Raw genomic sequence first — 21,095 nt, forward strand, 5'->3', positions numbered from 1 at the left:
ATGTCCCCCACTGCAAGGGCCAATGACATGTTTTGGGCAGGCCAGCCGGCAGGCATCCTGAGTGTCTGGTTGGGGCTCTGATGTCATAGCTCCCAGGTGTGGGCAGGCACCGCTCTGAAGTGGCAGGTACGGTTGCGGAGCCCTGAAGGAGAAGACGTTCTAGAGAAAGATGACGTGTCAAGGACGCTAAAGATTCAGAGCTGGGAATCTCCAGGTGAGCAGAGCTGGAAGGCAGAACTCGAGGGGCCTCGCAAGAAGAAAAACAGGAAAGGCAGAAAAAGGAAAGAGGACAGGTAGGTGAAGTCCTCCAAAGGAGAATTAGGAAGGAGTCACCGGGGTGGCCCCAGCCCCTGGCAGCCAAGGCACTAAGCCATCAGCCTCTGGCCCCCCTCCAGATCCCTCCTCCGAGCTGCTCTGTCCCGTTCCTGGCACCATATGGCTCCTGCGTGTCCATCCCCACCCTCACCCCACCAGCCAGGTATGCTTTCAAGAGGAAGGGAGCCAGAAGCTTTGACCTTGCTATTAGGAAAGTCCTCGCAGAATCTTGCTGTAAAACATGCTTGAGGTCAGAAGAGAGGCAGAAGGCACTGAAGCAGTGAGGGACAAGGTTGAGCATCTCTGGGGCTGTGTTTCCTGCCACACATCTGGGATGACTCGGACCAGGCCCACGCACCTCTCTTTGACCTTCACCACACTATAAGAAGGGTCACCAGTGCTCACCGCTGACTCAGATCCCAGGAACAGAAACAGGAAAGCTCCACAAAGGGGCAGCAGACCTGCTCCTGCAGAACTAGCGGATGTGGGACCCAGAGGAGGCCCGGCTGGCCTCACCCGAGCTCAGTGAATGCAGACGTCCCTCAGAGGCCACCGTGACGGGCAGCGAGACAGCACCTAGGAATGTGCTCCGCAGAGGGCCAGGCCTACTCAAGGAAGGACTGTCTTCTTGTGAGCACCATCAGAAAGTGGAGGGACCCCACACTGCATAAGCAGCCAGACCCCCACGGCCTTTCTGGCTCTCCCAGTGCTCATGTCCTGCCATGTGCTCTGGCATTGACAGGGGCATCCCATCGATGTCCTCCAGGGCTCAACGCCAGACAGCGATCTGGCCTGCTCTGACCGCTGACAGCTTTCTGCAGTTTACAAAAGGGCTCCCACCCACATCAACTCACTTGATGTTGTGATGGGGCTCTAGAACCCTGCGGCACCCCACTGCACCCCGGAGCCAGCCGTGTGGCCACGGGAAGTCAGTGAGGCAGAGCAAAAGTCAAAGGACAATCAGCGTGGTTTTGCAAACCTCTGTAGCCCCAAGTAGCCCAGAGGAAGCACACGCACCCCATCCTGAAGCCCATCTGAGCACCAGTCTCCAGGCCAGGCTCCCGAGACTTGGTCGGGTAGTTTATGCGGCCTGATCCAAAGAGGGCCGGGCAATGCTGCTTCCCAGCTCCTCGTGGAGGAAAGCTGGATCCAGCCCTGTTGCTGGGGCTTCAGGGAGAACAAGGAAATGGGACGCAAAAGATCTGGGCCAGGATGGTCCGGGAAACGTGGCTGCTGCTGCCAGTGCTCGGCTGAGGGTGGGCTGCACAGCTCGGTTCGGAAAAAGCCCTCACCAGGCAAGGGCAGGGGAGCTCCAACTTCTGTAGCCCCCACTGGATCCCACTGGGGCCAGGGGGTCCTGCAGTAGAAGCTGGGCTCTCCAAAGGCAGCCCCTTCTAATTTCAGACTGCTCTTCTTTAGGAAGAGAAATCGCCCTTACAGGGAACAGAAAAACCAGCTCCCTGGAACTTCTGCCCATGAGTGCCAGCTCTATGTTCTGAATTACAGGACGAAAGCTCCAGGCAACACTGCACGGTAGTTAAAACCTCTCCACAGTTATGAGTTTGGGAGTCAGAGGGACCCATTCCAAATCCCAGGTAGGTGATCTTGGGTGGATCATCTGATCTAAACCCCAGTTCCCTCCTTTATTAAGTAGAGATGCTAACGTTCTCCCCCTTTGGATTATCATGCGGACTAAATGAGATCATGTATGTGAAGTCCCCCAGCGCACACTTGGCACATAGCAGAAGCTCAGCAAACGGTAATAATATCATGACCACGGCTCTTTGGGGATTTAAAGACCACCTTCCTGATCTCCTTATGCTCTGTGTTTTCTTGCTAGGGAGTCCCAGTTCCTCAAGACAAGTTTTCAAGTTCCCCAAACACCCTTTAGCTGCTCTGTCATTAGGCCGCTGTGGCACAATGGCAGGGCCTGCGCAACAGGACAGAAAACCTGGATTAGAATCCAGAACTGGAACTCTCCAGGACTAGCCCTCGACACTACGTATCACCTTCGTCCGGCCTACTGCAGGCAGCGAGTGGTGAGGCCACTGGGTAGGCCACCCAGAGCCCTAAGAGGGTTTGGTTCAACTAAGACAAGACAGGCAGGACCCACCCAAATAGTGCAAACCGTCCTGAGTCCCTCTTGGTAGAGGACCGCAGGACACAGGAAGACAGGATACTACAGTCCCCTGTGGACGACCTTGTTTCTCAGCCTTTTTAAGCACACTCCCCCTTCTGATAAATCCCCAGACTTCATATATACACCCCTACCCAAAACTGTGCCATCGCTCACTTGAGAATTACTATCGCATCGGGCAAGAGCTTTATCAAACTCCAATTTCAATATCTTACACTTTAAAAACAGTATATTCCTGCTGAACCTACAATGTGATTATGATACTGAATATGCATTTTCAACTTCATATATACCCTAATTCCCCAGAGACTGTGATTCTTTTTCTCTCTCCCTTTCCCATTGACGATCGCCACTCATGGACAAGAATAGAACACAAAGGGCCTACCGCAAACAGTAGAAATGTTCTAAGTCAATAAAAGACTGGGTAGAAGAGGAACTTTGGGGCATATTCCTAGCGCTCTCAGAATAGAAGGGCAACAGGACCGAAGTGGGAAGAGCATCAGATGGAAAGTCGAGAGCTTAGGCTATTGTTTACTTCTAGTTTTGAAGCTCCTTTGTTAGGATAATGTCCAATTAGGACGAGGAAGATATTTTCCCAGCTGTAAAATGGGACGCTGGTCTGGGGGAGTCCACAGCGAAGAGAAATACTGGGACCCCTACCATCTGAAGGTCTTTTCATTATTTGGGGTATGGAGAAAAGGAAAACAAAGCACAGTTCTAAAAAAGACACCACAAGGGTCCTTCTGTGGACTAGTTACCAGTTGCAACAGGCAGCTGGAGGAAAGAAGAACCTGAAGCAGACTGTGGGGGTCCCTGGCCCCTGTCCCCCTCCAATGAGAGGCAGACACATCGCCACAGTAAAGAGATGGGCATGGGCGTCAGAGGCATATCAATTCTGGTCTTGTTCTGCCACTGACTCTCTGGTAATGTCAGATTTTCCTGAACTGTGAGAGGATGACAACTCAACTTACCTCACCGGGTGAGTATGAAGATTAAATGAGATAAGTGTAAAATGTTTGGCACAGCATCTGGAAAATGGTAAGTGAACACAAAACGTATTTATAAATGTTAGCTTTATTATTTGGATTACTATTATTGCTTCCCAGCAGGAATGCAGGCAGCTGGAAGGGCAGCCCAGAGGCACCTGGCAATCCTCTCATTCTCGTTTCCTATTTATTGTCACAAATGACATGACCTCTGTGGTCAAGGACAAGAACAGCTGGGTAGGCCAGCAACATGCACAGCTGCTGCATTTTAGGAAAAGTAATACTCCAAGGGGCCTGGGTTGGAACAGAGCTGGCAGTGGAATACAGAGTCTGGCTTGGGGTGGGGAGGGGAGGCAACTCCCGCAGGAAACAGCCAAAGGGGCTGGAGGGGGAGGAGGAGAAAGCAGGAGTGAAAGACCCAACCAAAGACAGGTGGGCACAGGAAGCCCCCTTCCCAGAGACTGGAAGCTGCAGGTGAGCCAGAAGAAAGCCAGGAAGATGACAGGATGTGGGCAGTAAGGGGAAGCTGGGCCAATCGGGAGGGAGGGGCGGATGGAAAGAAAGGACTAGGCTGCTGGGCGCTACCGGGTGAAGAAAGGTTGGGACAGAACAGGAAGGCCACACAGGCGCTCTCCCGGGTTGACCTCAGGTCCCCTCCTCAAGCTCTCTCTGTTCCCCAAACTCCGCAGGCCCTAGGATTTCAACCAGTGTTATGTTACTGCCACCGCCGACCTTCGCCATCTGGGTCCTCTTCCCTAGGCTGGCGGCAAAACAGGATGCAGGTTTCATTTCCCCTTTTCCTGGGAACTCTGAAACAAGTGCTCTGTGGATTTCTCTACAGGGAAGAGGCCCAGAAGCCGCCGCACCTCCCCAGGAGAGAAATCCCCTTGCAGTTCCACTCTGGAGTATGCAGCGGTTCCGGTTCCGCCTGCCCAGAGCCACCCCCTTCCCCAGCTGCCTCCTCTCCCTCGCTCTCTCGCTCTCTGGAGGAGGGTTCAGCCTCAAGCCTGCCTGTTGGGCTCGGGTTGTACACACACAGCACCCATCAGGGGAACGCTAGGAAGTCAGTGGGGGTGAACTCATCCTAGCCCTTATGAGTCATTCATACCCCCAGACTCAAGTTCCAGAAAGGCAGTGTTCTCGACACTACCCCAGGTGATCTGGAGTCAGGGAGTCTGGGCTGGCTGCAGGGAGCTCGCATCAGGTCACGTCGTCCCAGGGCCAGGAAGGAAGGCTCTCTGACCCCCCAGGGGGGGTCACCGTGCAGGCTGTCACACAAGCAGCCATCGTCACAAGTCTGCCTGCGTCTGCGTGAGCCTTTCCTGAGCACAAAGCAAGGTCATGTACGTAACCTTTGACCTTCCCTACAATACTAGGAGGGGACTAGGAAGATATTGTTCCCATTTTGAAGATGAGGAAGCTGAGGCAACGTGGGCAGGGTCTTAGCTCCTGAGAAGCAGAGCTGATGGGCCTGGAACCCATTCTCCAGAAGTCTCCGCCTTTACCCTGCGACTTCCCTTTCTGCTGTAAATATCCTCACTTCTCCCAACCTAACAATAAGCACTCCAGCAAGCTGCTGTGTCAGGCTAACAATCTCTCCTTCACAGAGAACTTCACAGACCCCAAGCCGTCCCCAAGCCCCGGTGTGGCCGGGCCCTCCCCAGTGCTCCCACCACCGCTTGCTGCATCTTGGGCACTCCCTCTGGTTCAGCCAACCTGTCACCCATAAACTCTCTCTTCAAAGGGGTTTCCGTACCCTTGGCACTTCCACAGCTGACATGCCCTTCCCCTTCTGCCTGAGCACTGCCAGCCTCCCAGTGGGATTCTCTCTTCTGTCCTGCCCCATCTCTTCCCTAGCCATTCTCTTCATCCTTTGAGTCCAGAGTAGAATGCCCTCTCGAGACCCCAACATTCCTCTGGTCATGCATTCTCAGTGGCTCCCCATCACCTCCACACCCCTGCCCCACAGCTCAGCTTTGAAGGGACCTTACCTCTTACTGCCCCCTCCCCGGAGCACACACCTGCCCCCAGTCCCTCCTTGCATCTTTGCTGGAGCTTAGGCTGGTTCTGCTTTCCCAAGCCCCTCCTCTCTTCCATCTTTGAGGCTCCACCCTCCAGGGTCGATAAGTGTCCCCTGACTGCAGGAGACTGTTTCTTAACACCTGTCCCACCCAAAGCCCTGACAGGGTCAGCCTCAAATCCTGTGTGATCGGGCCCTGCACCTGCGACCTATACCTGGGTGGCCCCGAGGCCCAGAGAACCCAATCCACAGGCTGCCAGAGCGCGGCACTGGTGTGCTCAGTCATGCAACAAGCACATGAGTAAGAGGAGAAGGCTGGGTCTACAGAGAGGGAAGCCAAGAGCAGATGCTCAGATGAAAGCAGAGAGGCCACCAGCCCCCGAAAGACAGAGCCGCCTCCATTCCTGACTGCTCTCCAGCCCCAGCTCCCATGAGGCCAGCTGCCTCGTTGTGATCGTGCCAGCAAACCATTTTTTCCTGAGCTAACCTGGAGGAGCCTCTGCTCTGTGTGTCTGTCCATACCAGCTTGGGGAGCCCTGTCTCCTCCCGACAGCCCCAAATGGAGGAGCCGTACACTTGGCAACAAGCAGGCTCTGCCAAGGGTCACCTCTTTGCTTGTCTCCTGGATGGCTAGTAGATGCTCCACATATGCCTGCTTCCCTCCCGGGGACCAGAGCTCCTCACTAAGGCCTGGAAGAACCGACAGCCTCAGAGCTCCCTCGGATTGACAAGGGGTCAGGAATGGCCCCTCCCAGACAGGTCTTGTCACATGTGACCCCCATCCCCTGGCTGGAGCTCAGTGGCCCAAGCTGGATCGACTGGACATGCTCCCCTGGGAATGTGGACTTGGGGCTGGGAGAGCTGAGTCCCTCTGAGTATGGCTGGGACTGTTACAGGAGCACTTGAGACTGTATGGGCTGTGGAGACAGGAAGATGAGCGAGAGATGGAGTTGAGGGGAAAAGATCCTAACGAAGTTTTTCCAATTCCTGCTTAAGGCCTGTCCGCAATCTTGCTGTGGGATCCTGAGCAGCCCCCCGCCGAAACCCTATAATAAATCAGCTTTTTTGTTTAAGCTAGATTCTGCTGGTTTCTGTTACTTGCAGTCAAGGGGTCCTAACACAGCTGGGATCTCCCTTATGCTTCTCTAGGAATACAAAGTAGGTGCTCGACAAACAAACTTGCTGAATAAAGAAGGAAAACTGGCCCCAGATCCTGGCTTTCTGATTTCCGCCAAAGGCACCTCCGTGCTCTACAAATTCTCCACATTTATAATGTGAAACTCAGCCCCAGGCAACTTAAATTAAGTGCACTTTCCTTGCCCGAAGTGCATTATAACCTCATTTTCATCTCTTCTTTGGGACAAACCAGCACTGAAAGGAAGGACAGGCTGGAGCAGGCCAGAGAAAACAGCCTACGGCAGCGCAAGCCAGCAAGTCAGAATGGGTCTATACTTTCCCCCATCTGCCCCACCGGAAACAACTCTCCCCTAGATTTCTGTCCCTATACCACGCCCCCAGTCTATCCAGGATAACCATCAAAATCTCCAAGAGGTCACAAACTTTGCACCCCTACCAAAGAGTCATTCATGCCAGAGGCCATCACAAAGCCAGACCCGTGAATCCTAAGGCTGGAAGAAACTCCAGAGGGTGGTCCTGCTAGTGGTTTTCAAACTGTGTTCTGTAGGACCCCACGACTTCAGTGGAACCTCTTGGGGTCCCTAGTCTCTCTGGCATCAACCAGGGCAGTGCCTACTTGTTATATGTACCCAGCTGAGCGCCACATGGCAGTTAGGCGGGAACTCTGGCCCCTGGACTCTTCCCACTGCCCCTCTCTCAAGGCTACTCCCTTAAAGGCTCTTGGGCTTGGGTAGGGCCAGAACTCGGTCCTGTGTGGGTGAGCACAGGAAACATGGAGGGAGCACTGCAGGCACAACGTGGTGCCCACTAGCCAGTGTGGAGTCTGAGGTCACTCTGGCCACATGGGCGGAAGGGCAATGCTAAGCAGCCCGGACAGTATGGGGCTGTCCTGACGCCTGTCCTCTGCTATATATAGTTTCTCCCCTGAAATGACCTCACGTAGCAGCAAGGCTTTGTGGTGTGGCAAAACTGGCCATGCATCCCCAACTCCAGGGAAGAGAGCTCTGCTGAAGAAACTGGTGGTAACTAGGAAAGAGAGCTGTCTGTGGCCTAGGGGGATGGTGGGGAGCAAGCCTTCCAGATGACACAGGAGAAATTCTTTCCCTTGACCCCCATGAGCAAACGGGAGGCTCCTGCGCAGTGGGTGATGAAACGGAGTCCCAAGTCTGGGGTGAGGGGAGCCCCTGCTTCATCGGAGGCTCACAGATGGCGGGCACCCAAAGCCTGTCATTCATCTGTACCGCACAGGCAGGACCAGCAGAAGCCCTCTTTGATCGCAACATCCCGTTCACTATTCGAGACCTCCCCTAACCTTGGGGTCACAGCCCATTTGATTCTACTGCTTAAAAAAAATACAAAAGCAATCAAGGACAAACACCAAATGGGGATGGGGACTCTCCCAGCGTGGTGGGAGTGTGCAGATTTTCTTCTGCGGGCTCCCTGGTGTTGTTCACACTTTTTACATAAACCGAACTTCTATAATAAGGCAAATCACATTACTTGCTTCTCTCCAACCTGCACTCCTTACTCAAATCACTAACCCTTCTGCAACTCACCTCAGTTACCCTTCATAACTGCCCTATCCCATCTCAACTCTTTCTAAAGTGTCTACACATTGCCTTTGTCTCTGCTCGTCTACACTGTATGTCTTACTTAAAATGGTACCGTATCTTACTTAATTTGTCCTTGCTCCTGCCCAAGCCTGGCCAGAAGCCATCATAGATGATAAGACATATGTGTATAATGTGGACATGGGTATGAAGTAAGATGGAAAGAAAAAAAAACAAGAGAAATGGAATCTGATTTCCTGGGTATGATACCAGCTCCACCTCTGACTGAGCAGGACAGACCACAGACCTGTGGCTTGACCTCCCTGAACCAGTTCTTCCAGCTGAATTCCTTATTAGTGCCAATTTTCTTCTAAAAGGAAGGAAAGATCCTGAGCATGCCTACCAACCCCACAGCTTTTTGAAAAATAGATCATTTCATCTCTAAAACTGAGGGGCCCCAGGCCCAGACTATAAAAGAGGTCCCCATCCATCCATACCTAAACTAGCATTGGACGATGGAGAATAGGACCAGTAGGCTGAAATCTCTCCTTGGATACTTCCTGTGGGCCAGGGCCCTTGGTGTAAATGCCCAAGGGGTGGCATGGTCAAATGTGGCAGGCCACTTACACACCTCTGTGTAAGGCTGCAGTACAGGTACTTGATGGTCAGCAGTACACCAGACATCCAGGCCCTGGATCTTCCATGGGACATATGTCACAGCAGGACAGAGCTAGGCTCAGCTTCAAACAGGAGGGGTCAGCTGCAGATGAAAAGGGCCCAGTGTAGCTCTCTTTTTGCCCACTGACTCCAAAGACTGCCCATCCTGTTCCTCAGAGAGAGGGCCCAGATAACAACGCAGGCACCATGTGGATGTTTTTCAAAAAATCATTTGGGGCCTTATAAAAAGCCATAGTAGCAGTAAGTTCCCAGCCAAGTAAGACCTCCCTTCTCCTCAGCAGCCAGTACAGTACACACCACAAACAGGAGTACGATGGTGGGCGAGACCAGGTGAGCTTGTTCTGTGAACCTGCTGTGACAGCAGAGAGGGAAGAAGGACAAAGAGCAAACAGAGACATCAGGGACATAAACCCCGCAGTGCAGAGCATCACCAGCTCCCCATGGACCTTTGGCACTGTGTGCCATGGATCTGCCCACTAGGGTGCGGCCAGACGGAAACAGGTTTTGAAAAAAGGAAACCCAATAGCAGAAGCTCCAGTATTACTGGGTTCATCACTCCGTGAGCTCCTTGAGGAAAGGAACCAACTCTTCCTGCTCTGCCTGGTACCTAACCCAGTGCCCAGGACATGTACTGAATATTTGGAGGCAATTTCCCATAGTGCTTAAAATATAAGTCCCTGGGATACAACTAAGAGGATTCAAATAGCAGTTCCTCCACTTTTGTCAGCAAGGGTCTTAACCTCCCTGAGCCTCAGTTTTTTCCTCTGGAAAAATGCAAGTGATTATACCTACCTTATAGGGCTGATGTGAAAATGGAAGATGCTGGTGTCAAAGATCTTGTAGGGTGTTGAATGCATGCATGGTAGGTTAATAAATGGTACTGATTTCAATGATGATAATAAATGGTACTGATTCGGTGATGTGAGGTCTTGAGAAATGAAAACACCCATGTTACATGACAGTCTATTTTGGGGGAACACAGTGTATTCGCTAAGTAAAAAAAATCAATGCCATGAGTGATATCCCACATTAGAGAGGACAGTGTGGTATGTTTCAGAGATACTGCACGGGGCGGGGGAAAGGAGGCAGGGGGGGACAAACGCATAAAGGTTTGGTGGTCCCAAGAAGTGCACTTTCTGGCACATTCAGGGTGTATAGTGCAGGGACTGGCAGCAGCCTATTTGCTACTCATGGGTGGCAATGACGTCAATAAACCAGCCACACCTGTTTAGGGCCCAGAGAGCCCTCGGCTGAAATTGACAATGAGGTAGGCATTGCATGGAAGGCACACCGAGCTGGGAATCTACAACAGTGGTCTGGAATCCCAAATCTTCCATTTCTCACTGTGTGACCCTGCACACAGTAGTTAGTATCACAAAGCCTCTCCCCTAAATTGAGGACAACCTCTCAGTGATTTATCAGGGACACTGGATGAGATGTGTGTAAAAGTACCTACAGCAGTGCCTGCCCCACAATTGGTGCTTAGTAAAGTATAGTGTATCATAACTATAAAACACCTGTTTTTTTAACCAAGTTGCAGGGGACTGTATATCAAGTGCAGAAAAGGGCTCTGCTGTGGATATTGATCACTTTCCAAGGAAGTTCACGAAGGAGATGTCTGCAGTTGACAACACATATTAGAGAAATGTGCCAGGCTCCAGGAAGGACGCCCCAGCAGACCCAGAGATGTTCTGCCAAGCTGAAGATGAGCCACAGCACACTGAGGGCACTCCCCAGCCTTCACCTACGGAGCAAGGAATGTTTGTATCTGTTTTGAGACAGCCCAGAAAAGTAGGCACTGGGTGTTGCTGGAATCAGCCAGAGTATGTCGGGGGGTGGGCGGAGGGGTGGAGGGAAGAGATTTGTAACTCACAAGAGTTCTCAAGTTTTTGAGAAAGGTTCACATTTTTAAAAAATGAAGCTAGATTCAAGGCTATCTCTATAATAATATCACTCTTGTGCAACTTGCTTTCAATTTGCTTTCCTGAATAAATGAGTGGAATTACAAGAATGGTCGATAACCCCGGTATACAGTGGAAGCTAGGTCCTGCTTAGGAACATCACTGGCCTTGCATCTCAACTTGCGGGGGAAGAGGAAGGTTGGGGACAGTGGCTTACAGTGCCAGGCAGGGTGATAATAGTAACTGCCATTAACTGAGTATTTTAATATGTCCCAGGCACCATTCTAAGGATGTTTTGTGCATTAACTCATTTAATCCTCATGACAACTCCACAGAGTAGGTACTGTTATCTTCATTTCACAGATGAGGAAAGTGAGGTCCAAAAACCTGAAATAACTTGCCCAAGGTTACATAGTTAATGAGCTGGAGGAGCTGGAATAATAAAATGCAAACGAATATTAAATGAACAAAATACTTATCATATTGTCCTAATTATCCGCTATGAAAAGAAAAATGGTATCTTGTAAATGCCCTGTTTAGAAGATCCTAGGTTTTGCAAATCAAAAGAAATTCACGGTCAGGGGGCACGGGGGTGGCTCAGTTAGTTCAGCAGCCAACTCTTGGTTTTCAGCTCAGGTCACAGGCTCAGGGTTGTGAGATGGCTCCCTGCTTAGTGGGGAGTCTGCTTGGGTTTCTCACTCTCTGCCCTCCCCCCACCCGCATACATGCATCTATGCATGCATGCACACTCTCTCGCTCTGTAAAGTAAAATAAATAAAACTTTAAAAAAAAACCCTCATGGTCAGCCTTTGCTATACACTCCAATTTCAGGGGAAGGGCCACAGAGTGGCCTGAAGCAGATTTCTAAGGTGGGGCAAGGGGAGGCTACATTCTGCTCTTCCCAACACTCTGGGCTGACCAAGAGTCAACAGAATACACGTCCCCAAAGTAACCATGAACTTGGCTTTGGTTATTGTCATTAACAACCCACTGCCATTTGCTGGGTGTGGGCACGGTGCTCATCACTTCACACACATCACCACTTGTGTGAGGGAGCCCTTGACTACCCTGAATGACTCTCCTCTTGTCCCCATCTTGCAGATGTGGAAACTGAGGCTTTGAACTGAGGCTTTCTCGCCATAGGGAGAAAGTAGTGGAGCCATCACCTCCTATGGCTTCTACCTCTCTACCACTTACCTGTCAATAACCTTGGGCAGCTTGGCAACCTCACTAAATCTCAGTATCCTCACCCACAAAATGAGAGAAGTGATTCCCGCCCTGCCTACCTAAGAGGATGTTTGTGGGGGAAAAAAATCATGTATAATACCTGTGAAAGCACTTTAAAAACTACAAAATGCTGAACAAAGCAAGAAACCACTCTTATTAATTACGAAGAATGACACCTGATCCAGCAAGCACTTTGCTAACAGGGCCCTGGTTCCTCTTTTCCCTTGGGAATCTTGGAATAATTCGAAGTCTGCAGAGCCAGGGCATTCTTTTCTTCAAGTTCCTGGCATCTGGGAGTTGGAAAGTAGAAGTTCATTCTGGGAGAAGGAGGAGGAAACAATGGTATTTGCATTCTACTTGTATTTCTCTTTAGGAATGCAATCTTGGCTGAGATTGTACCCCTTCCAGCACACTCAACCCTCAAACAACATTCAACAAAAATTTATTGAGCATCTACTAAGTGCCAAGCGCTTGATCCAGAACAATGGACTCATGTGGCTCTGGAGTGCAGAGGCTGCAGTTTGGGGGATGGGACATTAAAGGAGGAGGGAACAGCAAGGAGAGGGGAGCAGAGTGGTTGCAGTTCTTGGAGCTTTGCAGGCTTTATAGCGGACTTCTGGCTCCTTTTCACAGAGGTGGGGGAAGGCACCACAATAGAATGAGCTCTGAGCACCAGAATTTGAGTCAAACCACCTAATCTGAGCTCTAGCACTGCCTCTCCTCAGCCTCAGGAACCACCGCAATTGATTTACTTTCCTGAACATCAGCTTTCCCATATGTAAAATGGGTAGAAATAGTCCCATAGGTAAAATGGGGACAATCAAATGAGATGATTGCCTGACAGGGCCGATAATAAACTCACTTTAAATACGAAAAACATGTGTTCTCTTTCTCCTGCCCAGTGTAGATAAACTACACAAGAGCCAAACAAATCTTGCTCCAAGATCAAACCACTTGGGTTCCAGTCCTGGCTCTGCTGTTTACAACCTGCATGGCCTCAGGCAGGAGACATTACTTTTCTAGGGCTCAATTTCTTCATCTGTAAAAAGGTGATAATAGTGTCCACCCATAGGACGGTGGTGAGGATTAGCCAAGATACTGCACGTGATGCTCCTGGCACACAGTAAACACCAAGGAAAGGTGAGTCGCTGCCAACTGTGTCTCTTCCAGCCCTAAAACAACAAAACTCTGAGTCCTCTAAGATCTAGGCCACTTGGTCACCTGCTGGCTGCCTCGGTTGGACTCCGGTGCCAGCCTCCCTGAGAAGACAGGTACAAATGAGAAGCCATCTTCGTCCCCTCACCCCAAACCCTGCAGAAGATGCTACAGCCCCTTTCCTGACAATAAGGGACGTGGGTTGAGGGGCTGGAGATGGTCAGAGGTATGCATGCACACTGAGCTCAGTACCTCTTCCCTGTGAGCTCAGTAAGCAGGGAGATCTTGACCCCAACAGAGAGTTCATGGCTTTGAGCAGCAGACAAACTCCCCATGTCGCCATGTGACTACCAACCCTACGAGCTCCCATCTGAACCACAGTCCTACATCTCTCACATGCAAAACAGGGTTAAAAAAATTGGTGTGCACCCCAAGTAAGAGTGTCAAATTCTCTGGGAGCCTGATGAATTATAACACAGATCTGCTTCGGTAAACTGGAAGCCCCATCCATCCATTCATCCATCCATCTATCCCAGCCATCGACCATCTAATTAGAAACCCAGAAGTAAGCCAAATTCTGACTGACCAAAAAAAAGATGTCACAGAACCCACCCATCCAAGCTCCTGGACTTCCCTCCCTGGAGGGCCCCTCAGGCTTCACTATGAGCTCATCTACTCCTTCTCTAGGTACAATTCTAACAATCCCAACTGTCTGTTTCCCCAGGAAATGGGAGGGGCTGCTATCTGAGCCCCATAGATGGAATCTCACGAAGTGACCACTATGATCAGGTGTCACTTCACACCCAATAGGATGGCAGGGGCACCTGGGTGGCTCAGTCAGTTAAATATCTGCCTTCAGTTCAGGTCATGATCTCGGGGTCTTGGGATCAAGCCTTGTGTTGGGCTCCCCACTCAGTGGGAAGTCTGTTTCTCCTTCTCCCTCTGCCCCTTCCATTGCTTGCGTTCTCCCTCTCTCAAATAAATAAGTAAAATATATTAAAAAAAAAAAAAAAAGAAAGAAAGAAAGAAAGAAGAAAAAAAAAAAAAAAGCAAATGAAACAAAACAAAAACCAGAAAGTAAAAAACATTTTTGGTGAGGATGTGAAGAGACTGGAACCCTTGTCCACTGCTGGGGGGAATGTACAATGGTACAGCCACTGAGGAAAACAGAAGGGCAATTCCTCAAAAAATTATACCTAGAGTGAACATATGATCCAGCAATTCCACTTCTGGATATATAAACAACAGAACCGAAAGCAGGCACTCAACCAGATTTGTACACCCATGTTCACAGGAACACTATTCACAACAGCCAAAAGGTAGAAGCAGCCCAAGTGTCCACTGACAGATGAACGAACAAGATGTGGTGGAGACATACAATGGAAAGCTATTCAGCCTTAAAAATGAAGAGAATTCTGGGGCACCTGGGTGGCTCCGTGGGTTAAGCCTCTGCCTTCGGCTCAGGTCATGTTCTCAGGGTCCTGGGATCGAGTCCCACATCGGACTCTCTGCTCGGCAGGGAGCCTGCTTCCTCCTCTCTTTCTCTCTGCTTGCCTCTCTGCCTACTTGTGATCTCTCTCTGTCAAATAAATAAAATCTTAAAAAAAAAAATGAAGAGAATTCTGACATGTGTTACATCACGGATGAACCTTGAAGATATCACGCTCGGTGAAATAAGCCTAATGCAGAAGTTCAAATATTGCTTCACTCCACTTACTTAAGGTGCTGAGAGTGGTCAAAGTCATAGAGACAGGAAGCAGACTGGTGGCTACCAGGGCCTGGGGGAGGGAAGAATGAGGAGTCTATGTTTAATGGGGACAGAGTTTCCGCTGGGAAGGAGGAAAAACTTGTAGAGATGGATGGTGGGGATGGCTGCACGGCAGTGTGAAGGTACGAAGTGTGCACAGCGATATACCTGAGTTACGTCACGTGTATCCAAGCACGTGCTCTTTAAGTGGGGAAATGAAAAAAGGAGGTGACTGCTACTAGGGAGAAGACAGATTATAGGTGGAAATGTGAAGCCCGAAAGCACAGCAGCCGGGCACCATTTAGTGCGGGGCCCACTGCCCTGTAGGTTCAGAAGCCCAGAGGCCTCACCCAGTCATGAGCACAATTATGCACCAGGCAGGATGCTGTTCTCATTCAGAGCCCAGAGCAGGAATCAAGAACTCCCCCCCCCCAGTGCTGCCTGGGACCCTGAGCCGGGCCACGGTGGAATGGGTTCTCCCTCAGCAATTTCCTTCCGTTCACCCTTGCTTCGTTCAGAAATAAAGGCTTTTCACAGAAAGAAGCTTTTGTGGTCCCCACCTCCGCCAAGCAGGTGCTTTGTACATACAGGTCTGAACTCCACACCCCTGAGTCGCAAAGAGGAGTTTATTCATGCTCAGTACACTTTGCTTAGAAGCTTATCATCCGTTTCAGAAAGATTCCCATCCAAAAATAGTTCTTAAACATTTCTTTTATAGTTTTGCTCTTAAAAAAAAAAGAGTAAGCTTCAATGATCTGGTGGGGAAAACCACTGGCTATGGTTTTTGTGTGTAAAAATCCTGTGGCTAGGATAATAGAAACTTTAGGAGTTCACAAAATCTCCTTTTATCAGGAGCTCACTTGCTTCTTAAACCCTCTCTGGGAGGTGGGCAGGGTAGCAGTCATCCGATTGTACGAACCGGGAAACTGAGGCTCAGATAGATCAAAGTCACACACACAGTTAGGAAGAAGCAGAGAACCAAGGCCTTATTTCTCATCAATGGCAGATGAGGATCTGGGTTGGGACCTGACATTTGAGCAGACCACACAGTCACAAAAGTAATTTCAAAAACAGCCTTAGTTTATTTTATCCCCATAACATCTTCCTGAAGTAAACTGGAAATACTAACATTTTTTAAAATAGAGAATCAACCAAGCACAAAACGAGTGACTTGCCCAAGATCACCACTCAGGAAAGGGGCAGAGAGAATAGACCTCTTCCCTCTTAAACACACTTGACCTTGAGCCCTTCCCTACAATGTCTTGACCCCAACACACTCAAAACTTGAAGAAGCCCATGCAGTTCCTATATAGGTTGCACCACATTTCTGTGAGCTCGGCAGGGAGTAGATATACCTTTATTCTCTTTTTAATAGCTGGAAAAGAAAAAGAGGTTAAAGAAAACTTTAAGTTCCTTTCAGTTCTAAAATGCTATGATTCTAAAAATTCCTCAGCAAGTTGCTCAGTAGAGAGAGGCCTGGAATCCACAGCACCCACCTTCCTGCTTCCCAGTCTGTTAGACAACCCCATCCCCACGACTACGAATACCATGTGTGTCTGGGAGAGGGGTCCACTCTCAGATGCATGCAAGGACATAAAACATCAAGAAAGTGCTATTGCCTGGTTAGGGGACTTGACTCTGCTCTGCTGCTCTAGCCCAGGTGTCTCCTAGCAAGAGGTTCCTAAACCAGAGGGAATTCTGTCCCGGGTATCTGAGACCTTAGCCAGGCCTGGGGTGAAAGCGAAGCCAGTGTCACGAACAGAACACAGCACTGTGAAGTTGCACCGAAGTGCCCTTACTTAGATGCGTGCCCTAACACCCACCACACAGGAGAGCAATCAGGGCTGCTCTTTCCTGCCTTTCTGTAGACCTTCCCAACTCCGCTAGACATAGTAGCTTCATCCAACAAAGACTTATTAAGCACCTATTGTATGTGAGGCACTGCTCTATGTAACAGGGAGCAAACAAATAAAAATCTCTGACCCCTCCGCAGTAGGGGAGGCAGCCAATGCCAGAAGATGGTAACAGCCATGGAGAAAAATAAAATGGGGGAGGAGGGACAGATAATGCTGACAGCAAGTACTACAGGGAATGGGACCCATTTTTCAAAGGATGGCCTGGGAGGGTCTCACTGCGGAGAAAGGCTTGAGGGGATGTGGAGGAGGCAGACCAAGGGAGGGACCCATTCAGGTATCAGGGGGTGGAACAGGCCATGAAGAGCACAAGGCAGCTTAAAGGTAAGCTGGTGAAGTCATATCATGTCTTGTACCCAACACAAGGACTCTGAATGAGATCGGGGACAAAGGAGTAACAAAATCTGACTTACAGTTCGCAGCCTCACTCTGGCTGCTATGATGAAAACAGTCTGTCGGGAGACAAGAGAGGAAGCAGGAAGGTCAGTTAAGAGGCTGATGGCGGCTTAGGCCAGGGCTAAAGTGTTGAAGATGAAGAGACTCATGTTCTGGATATATTTAGGGCAAAGCCGATAGGATCTATTGATTAAATGGATGTGGGACTGAGAGAAAGGGTAGGTGTCAGGGATGACTCGAGGTTTTGGGGGCCGGGGTAACTGGAAGGACAAAATCACATTAATAGACGGGAAGACTCGGGGAGGAGCAGGGTGGGGGGGTTGCAGGTTCCTTTTGTTCTGGACATGCTAAACTGAGAAGCCCTTTACACATCAAATGTGGTACGTACCAGCAGAACATACAAGGCTAGAGCTGAAGAGGGTGGGTTGAAATTATGAATGTGGGAATCACTAGCTGTATAGCAATACATTGTTGTATGTGGTCATACAGGATTTCCATGTATGATCATGTGTAATGTGCATAAGTATGTTTATTATCTCCCCCACCCCTAAATTGTAAGCTCCATGTGGCCAAGGACCATGTCCGTTCACAGCCAGCAAGGTGCCTGGCACTCAGTAAATATTTACTGGGCAAATGGAGAAGTTGCTCAATTACTCCCTCAAGAATAGCCACAGCAGCCCACACAATGAGAAGCGACTCTCTTGCAACTACAACACCAAGCCCAACCAGCTCAAAACAGGGCCCTGGGTCTGTCCGCACCTGGCTTGAGATTCCAGAACGTAAGTGGATACTCCTGGCACATCACAGAGTCAGATAGTTGGGTTTCAGCCCTGCCACATTCTCAAAGGGTGGAGCTGGGCAAGAGACTTGCCTGTTCTACCAACTCGCTTTCTCCCTGGGGTGGCTGGGGGAGGGCCTGCCTTACCCACGGCAGGGGCAGAGATAGATCTACTCAGGGTATATGTGCCGGCGGTGGGGAGCCCCCTAAATGAGTAAATCCCCAAGTATTCTCTGAAGCATGTAAGGGCCACCCAGCACCTGAAGGGGGAACATAATCCTTCTGGAGATGCACTAGGAATAACAGTTAAAAAGTAAAAAAGAGGGGTGCCTGGGTGGCTCAATGGGTTAAAGCCTCTGCCTTCGGCTCAGGTCATGATCTCAGGGTCCTGGGATCAAGCCCTGCATCTGGGCTCTCTGCTCAGCAGGGAGTCTGCTTCCTCCTCTCTCTCTGCCTGCCTCTCTGCCTACTTGTGATCTCTGTCTGTCAAACAAATAAATAAAATCTTAAAAAAAAAAAAAAAAGAATGATAATCACAAACTTTCTAGCTAGGCAAGATGCCCTGACTAATGGGCATCACGTCTCCACTTTACCTGCCAAGTGACTAGGAAGACAGAACTAAGGCCAAAGGGTGACATAACAGGGCATAGGATTTCAACTCAATAACTTCGCAGTTTTGAACAGTTGTCTTTGTGAAGATGATGAAACAGCTCTGATGATCTAGTATAAGCCCACCCCTTTCTGAGATACTGAAAGTGTGACCCAAGAGAGGTTTGCGGACTTGCCCAGGGTCACCCAGCCACAGACCCGGGACTAGAACTCAGGTTCTAGCTCTCTATTGGTGGTTTCTTCCCATTACACCAGCGGCAAAGGAAAGGTAAGAGTTACCAGGGGAGCTGGGGATTTTTAGGCATTAGTGTTACAACATCAAACTATGTCTTTGTCAAAAGGCAAGCTGCAGATGTTATAGGAATGCCAGGTGCATGCTATGAAGTTAAGAAGGATTCCTTCCCTCATACCAAACTTGTCATCCTACAGAGTTCCCCTTGGCTTTGGACTTTATGAATAAAGCTATTCATAGGGGGACCTACGGAACTGAAAAATTGATACACTAGTAGGTAAAAAAAAAAAATGCAGATATATACTTCAGTAAAATATTTACATGAAAAATTCAGATGCTAAGATATAGTTGGGTTAACGTTCTAAAATCAACAAATATTGAGTGCTTCCTCTGTATAAGTCATTGTGCTAAGTACTGAGTGTGTGTGTGAGCATGAGCATATGTGTACATGTATGGCTAGATGAGCGAGGGTGAGAGACAGACACGTAAGGATAAGACAGAACCCAGGTCCTCAAGGCTTGCAGGGTAGTTGCTGATACAAGACTGTAAACATCAAAGAAATGACTAATAATATGGAGAAGATAATTGTTAAGTAAGTGGCATAATATGTCTGCAGGAGTTCTCAGAAAGGGGGGAGTTGGAATTGTCAGGCAATGTGCTTCTAAAAAGATACGGGATTTGAGACGAACCTTGAAAGGAAGAAAGGCTCTTGATAAGAAGGGGGGAAATGGCAAAGCGCAAACACTGGTGGCCTTAATTCAGGGAAGAGAAAGAAATCACGCCTTAAAAAGGACTGACCAAATTGAACAGCCTTGAAAGTTAAAGTTCTTACAGAACTGGAGAGGTACAAAAAGATTTCTAAACAGGGGCACGTGGCTGGCTCAGTCAGTAGAACACACAACTCTTGATCTTGCGGTTATGAGTTCAAGCCCCATGCTGGGTGTAGAATTTACTTAAAAAAAAAAAAAAAACTTGGGGCGCCTGGGTGGCTCAGTGGGTTAAGCCGCTGCCTTCGGCTCAGGTCATGATCCCAGGGTCCTGGGATCGAGCCCCGCATCGGGCTCTCTGCACAGCGGGGAGCCTGCTTCCCTTCCTCTCTCTGCCTGCCTCTCTGCCTACTTGTGATCTCTGCCTGTCAAATAAATAAATAAAATCTTTAAAAAAAAAAAACTTAAAAAAAATTCCTAAATATAGAATTATAGGGTTCGAAACAGGTTAATTTAACAAACATCTTCAGGGGAGGGGGGAAAAGTGTGCAGGCATTGGATGTATGACTGAAGATGAACTTGCCTTTGGTGGGAAACTAAGTTCAGCTTGGGAGGTGGGTTGAACTTGAGATGACAAGGGAGTGAAGCAGAGTGGAAGGGGAAGGTTTGTACGACTTTCCAAGGAAGACCAGCAGGTCCCAGTGGCTGACTGCCTGGGAGGCAGAGAAAGTCAGCAGAGAGACATCTCCAAAGTATCAAGTTAGGCAGCTGCAAGAACGGAAGAGTAAAGGGAAGTTGGCTGAGGGGAGAGATGTGGAGCTTGCTTTTAGAAGTGTTGAATCTGAGAATAACTACATCAGCGTGTCCAGTGGGCATTTACAGATACGAGTCTGGAGTTTGACAGATAATAGCTGAAGATACAGTGTACAGGTCTTCCCAGTGGATATAGTTGTGGGACTGAGTATAATTTCTCTGGTAGGGAGTAAGAGAGGGGAAAAAAAAAAAAAAAAGAATGTCAAACTGAACCATGGGTGTGTACACAGCTAGGAGGTGATGTGATGGTGAGCAGCAGTGATCAGAGAAAACAAAACAAAATCAAACCAGGATAATCTAACATGGAGAAAGAAAGGGGGAGAAGAGTTTCAAGTATGAGAGAGTTGTCACCAGCAAAAAATGCTACCAAATCAATCATGTGGACTGAGCACATAAATAATAAATATTCGTTGAATAAATGAATGAATGAAAGAAAGAAAGCCCTTGGGTCTAAGAATCAACTTTCCTCAGTCAGAATGGCCAGGGCTGCCAAAAGGTTTTCCAGTGTTAAATTTACCTCCTCCCTCCACCCCCAGGAAAAACATGTTTCTTCTTCCACAAGTCATCCTGTCCACCACACAGACATCCTTCTCTGCTTCCCCCACTTTTCCCCTCATCTTCCTTCCCAGTTTCCACAACCCAAGCAACACACCTTCGGTGTCAAAGGACACAGGAAATTCCAACTAGAGTTTCCACTTCATTAACAACTATGCCTGTGGCTCCTCTTACATAAAGGGATATGTAGCAATTGAGTGGAAGAGGAGACTGCGTTCTAGCCCCAGCTACACTACTAA

The 21,095-nt window shown here is 49.2% G+C and overlaps 1 protein-coding gene across 1 annotated transcript in view; it reads right to left on the reverse strand.

Annotated features, from left to right (window-relative positions):
- The window catches only part of UBTD1 (ubiquitin domain containing 1), a 53,749-nt gene that overhangs the window by 30,957 nt on the left and 1,697 nt on the right, over positions 1–21,095 (reverse strand). The window lies entirely within an intron of this gene.

The sequence above is a fragment of the Lontra canadensis genome, unplaced genomic scaffold (genome assembly GCF_010015895.1).
Source record: "Lontra canadensis isolate GAN:19392208 unplaced genomic scaffold, GSC_riverotter_1.0 scaffold3, whole genome shotgun sequence".
NCBI lineage: Eukaryota > Metazoa > Chordata > Mammalia > Carnivora > Mustelidae > Lontra > Lontra canadensis.